This window comes from Scylla paramamosain, chromosome 46 (genome assembly GCF_035594125.1).
Source record: "Scylla paramamosain isolate STU-SP2022 chromosome 46, ASM3559412v1, whole genome shotgun sequence".
Lineage (NCBI taxonomy): Eukaryota > Metazoa > Arthropoda > Malacostraca > Decapoda > Portunidae > Scylla > Scylla paramamosain.
The window spans coordinates 6,295,858-6,300,857 of record NC_087196.1 but is presented as its reverse complement, the minus strand read 5'-3'; the positions used below and the strand labels follow the sequence as shown (position 1 = coordinate 6,300,857).

Below are 5,000 nucleotides of genomic sequence, written 5' to 3'. Positions count from 1 at the left end.
TATTTTCCGTTGTATGTTTCTGTTTTAAGTATTTCCAATTTCTCGTATTTTCATGTTTCCTCTGTACATACGAACGTGTAAACTTCCCTCTATGTACATATTTCCACATTCACTAAGGCTTACATTTCCATTTCACTTCATCATAAAAATATTCCTACATTTTATTTCGCTATTTTCCCTTCAATATATATCTCAAGTATATATATAACTCACTTTTCATGTATTTTTCACTCCATCACAAAGATATTCCCCCCTCGTATCTGTCTGAGTCACGTGATCCATGACGTCACGAGGGGCTGGCCAATGAGGAGGCAGTATCATCCTCCCTTTGTACCTCTCCGCCAATCGCGTGTCAAGTAGCTTCGTTTGTATTCTGGTTTTTATTTTCACTGCCCGTAAAACTTGTAACTTGCGAGTATTTGTGTTCCCTGTCTCCAATTTTTTTTTTTTTTGTTTTCTTCTGTTGAGTTTGTGTTGCAGATTTGTATATATATGTTTTGTGTATGTGTATTAGTGCGCATACATGAATACATACGAGAGAGAGAGAGAGAGAGAGAGAGAGAGAGAGAGAGAGAGAGAGAGAGAGAGAGAGAGAGAGAGAGAGAGAGAGAGAGAGAGAAATATATATATGTGTCAAGAAAGTAAAGTAACCGAATTAATTTAGTGCGGGGGACGAAAATTTATCAAGAGAGTAAGTAAAGGTATTCAGATTCAATTAGAGAGAGAGAGAGAGAGAGAGAGAGAGAGAGAGAGAGAGAGAGAGAGAGAGAGAGAGAGAGAGATTCCATTTTTTTATCTGTAATTCATATTTTTCTCTACTTTTGCGTTTTTTTTTCTTTTTTCTTCCTTTCTACGTAATAGTTGACATTTTGTTTTTTTTATATTTTCTGTACTTGTTTTTCTTTTTTGTTTCTCCTTCCTTTCTTTTTTTGTTGTTTTTTTTGCCGTTTTCTTGTTTTATCTGTTTTCTCTCAGTAACGTTAAGTAGATTTATTCCTTTTGTCTTTTTTTTTCTTTTTTTTTCTTTATCAACTTCAGTGAGAATATTCTTTTTGTTTAATATTTCTTTTTTTTTTCATTTGTCAGTAATGAATAATAGTTTCTTTCCCTGCTTTTACTCCTTTTTTTTCCTCTTCTTCCACTTCTGACAACAACAAGTCTATTTCTTTTTCTTTTCCTTTACTTGCCTCTTCTTCAGGTCTCGGCAAAAGCTAATATTTTTTTCTTTTTTCTTTTCATTGTTGCAGCATTTCATCGGACGCTTCACAACATGTCTCCTTGCGGTAAGTTGAGAATTTATCTTTATTTTTTAGTCTTCGTTATGTGGCGTCTCCTTCAGAACAGTTTTGTGGTGAGTCTTACATTTTCTGTTTCAATTATTTGGTGGCTCCTGAGAAACACGTCTTTTTGAAGCAATTAAGACAGAGTTCACCTTTCTTCTTTCATTTATTCTTCACCTCCTCCAAAACTTGCCTCATTGCGATAGGTTAAAATTTACCTAACTCTTCCTTCAGTTATTCGTTTCCTTTTCCCAAACTTCATAAAATTTTAAAAAGTTTACTTCCAAGTTTATTCAACATTTCCGGTTTCCCACACTGATGCTTCCAGAACCCCCGCTGGATATCGACTAAAGTTATCAAATAGCAAGTTTAATTACGCGTTACCTTCGTCTCATTTCACGCCAAACAAGCTGCGAGCCGCTAATTCAGTTTTTATTCTTTGTTTTCTGTTCCCAAATACACTTATAACATTCACCACAAAATTTCACCTCTTGATTTGCATGACAAAGACTCCTGCTCGCTTTGCTGTTACTGTGGTGGTGTGTGGTCAGCTGTGCACCACCACCACCACCACCACCACTACCGCTACTACTGCCGGCTACACCAGCTCCACCATAATCTTTGTTTTTTTATTCTTTTCTCTCTGTTTTTGCTTAGATTTTAAGTGGGTCAGTTTGTAGGTTAGTTATTTTGTTAGTTGGTTAAGTTATTGGTCAGTTAAATTGCTAGTTCGATAGCTAGTGCGTTAACCAGCCACTCAAATAAAGAGTTAATTGTTTGGTTAGATAAATGATTAGTTGTTTTAGTGAATCTCCCAGTCAGTCAGCCAGCCAGTCAGTCAATCAGTCAGTCAGCCAGCCAGCCAGTCAGTCAATCAGTCAGTCAGTCAGTCAGTCAGTCAGCCAGCCAGCCAGCCAGCCAGCCAGTCAGTCAATCAGTCAGTTAGCCAGCCAGCCAGCCAGCCAGCCAGTCAGTCAGTCAGTCAGTTAGCCAGCCAGCCAGTCAGCCAATCAGTCAGTCAGCCAGCCAGCCAGTCAGTCAATCAGTCAGTTAGCCAGCCAGCCAACCAGCCAGCCAGTCAGTCAGTCAGTCAGTTAGCCAGCCAGCCAGCCAGCCAGCCAGTCAGTCAATCAGTCAGCCAGCCAGCCAGTCAGTCAGTCAATCAGTCAGCCAGCCAGCCAGTCAGTCAGTCAGTCAATCAGCCAGCCAGCCAGCCAGCCAGTGTTTAATTTTCTCCTGTTGCGCTTAGAAAAAAAAAAAAAAACGAACTAAATAAACAAATCAATAAAAAAACAAACATTAAATCTTAAGTGAATGAATGAATAAATGAATAAACAATACTCTCTCCACCACCACCACCATTAGCTTACTGTTTATGCTCCACTGTCTCCACCACCTCCACTTCCCTCAGAACCTCAACACCATCCCTAATCCATCCACCATTACTTTGAGGGCGTGTTTTGGTGGAGCGGAGGGAGAGAAGGGACAGGAAGAGGACTGCAGGGAATACAAGTGGAGGGAAGGAAGGAAAGGGAGGGAAAGTAAAGGAAGGGAACGGATGGGAAAAGAATCGAGGAAGGAAAGAAGGAAAGAAACTAGAGGAAAAGGAAGGAAGAAGGGAAAGAAAAAGAAAGGAAGGGAAAGAAAGGGAGAAGGAAAAATAAAGGAAAAAAGGGAGAAAAACAAAAGAAAAATAAAACCAAGGGAGAAAAAGGAAGGAAAGGAAGGAAAAGGAAAGAAAACAAAGAAAGGAAAGGAAGAGAAGAGAAAGGAAGGAAAAGGAGAAGAGAAGTGAAGAGAACTCTGAATTCCTATAATCACCTGGCCCTTCCCTCCCTCCTCCTCCTCCTCCTCCCCGTCAGGACACAAAGGGCGTGGCTGCGGTGCTAACTTGTGCAGGAAACTTGAGCAAACGTAAAGATGAGGGTTACTTTTCTATGTTCCCCTTCTGCGTCTGGGGGTTCGAAAGAGGGGCGTGAGGACAGGCAGTGTACGGCAAACCAATTCCCTATTCTCCTTTCTCTTCCCTTCCTTGTCATCATTTCTTATTTCCTTTGTCGCCTCGAAGGAAGAGAGGGCGGGAGAGAATCACTGTGCATTGTGATCATCTGCTTCTGGCCACCAATCATTGTATATCTTAATCATTTGCTTGTTATGCTTTTAAATTTACTTTCTTCAGAGGTTCGTGTGATAAGAGGGTACCTGATAGAAGTATTTAGGAAGAATATAAGATTTAATATGTGCAAACGTATACTGAGAATATCCCTTTAAGAGCTGTGGGTGGATGTTGAGGGGAGACTAACAGCAGTGAAAGGGTTACCAGTCTGTCAGTAATCAGTATAGAACAAGAAATAACGCCTTCAAGCTTCATAAAGTTAGATTTAATATAGAGATAACAGGAAATTGGTTCTCAAATAGAGTGGTGGATGAATGGAGTGGACTCAGTAATCAGGTTGTTAGTGGTGAGTCATTAGGGAGCATTAAAAGAAGATTAGATAGATTTATGGATGAGGAAGATAGATGGAAATAGATAAGCATGTTTTATACAAGAACTACCACGTGTTTGATGGTAAAGGTCAGGATGGGGTCAACACACACACACACACACACACACACACACACACACACACACGAGTCTACCTGTTCATCTTGCTTTAGTAGGCGCTCTGGGAAATCTGAGGAACATGAGGTAAGCTTGGTGTCTGACGGTGTGTCTGTCTGTTGACCTGGTGTTTGGTGTGACCTTCGAAGTAAGCAGTGATTTTGGGTGATGTCTAGTAAATATTGAGGTTCCTGTGATTGATTGAGTTTCGAAGTGTTTGCTTTGCTTGTTATGATGAGGGAGGAAGTGAAGGTAGTGGGTGTGGTGATGCTTGGTTAGGTTGGTGAGTTTAGTGTGTGTGTGTGTGTGTTTTGAAGTGTCCTCTCTCTCTCTCTCTCTCTCATCTCTCTCTCTCTCTCTCTCTCTCTCTCTCTCAATAACCAATTATACCTAACTAGACAAAATCAGCCAGTTTTCTCCTGTTTTTCCCTACATTTTCCTATTCTCCTAAGTTTCCCTTTAAAGGATGCTAGTTATTTATGTATATCCTGTTTTTTTTCCCTTTTTTTCCCTCTAGAGAACACTTAACGATAATTCCTTTACATAAAAAATGGCCAATATTATCGTTATTCTTATAAATGTCTATGTATACCACCATCTATGTATACTTATCTCTATACACACTACATGCACTATACATTACACTGGGCACGTTGTATAAGTCACTATAATCACAGTGAGGAGAGAAAAATATGTATTGTGAACTGAGAATACTGTGTGTGTGTATGTGTGTGTGTGTGTGTGTGTGTGTGTGTGTGTGTTTCCATTAGAGGCGAGTAGTGTGTGGGAGAGGTACTAATGTTGGTCCTTATCATTCTCTCTCTCTCTCTCTCTCTCTCTCTCTCTCTCTCTCTCTCTCTCATCTCTCTCTCTCTCTCTCTCTCTCTCTCTTCTCTCTCTCTCTCTCTCTCTCACTTCGTCTAGTATATTTTTCTCTCTTTCTTTCCGTTCTTATTTTTCTTACTTTCTTCTCTTTTTCTATTTCCTTGTTCATTCTCGTGTTTTTTTCTCGTTTTCCTCTAATTTATTCTTTCGTCTTGCATTCATTCAGTTTATTTATACTTTATTTATTTATTTTTCGTCATTCATTCTACTTTTCTCTCATTCATTCTTTTTTT

General features: G+C 39.6%; 1 protein-coding gene and 1 long non-coding RNA gene across 2 annotated transcripts in view; one reads left to right on the top strand and one right to left on the bottom strand.

Annotated features, from left to right (window-relative positions):
• The window catches only part of LOC135094692 (uncharacterized), a 199,737-nt gene that overhangs the window by 158,459 nt on the left and 36,278 nt on the right, over positions 1–5,000 (top strand). Inside the window, exon 7 of the mRNA XM_063995006.1 lies at positions 1,248–1,283. The gene's annotated coding sequence lies outside the window, so the exon portion shown is untranslated. The remainder of the gene's footprint in view (positions 1–1,247; positions 1,284–5,000) is intronic.
• LOC135094693 (uncharacterized) overlaps positions 1–5,000 on the bottom strand; it is a 91,894-nt gene that overhangs the window by 52,718 nt on the left and 34,176 nt on the right. The window lies entirely within an intron of this gene.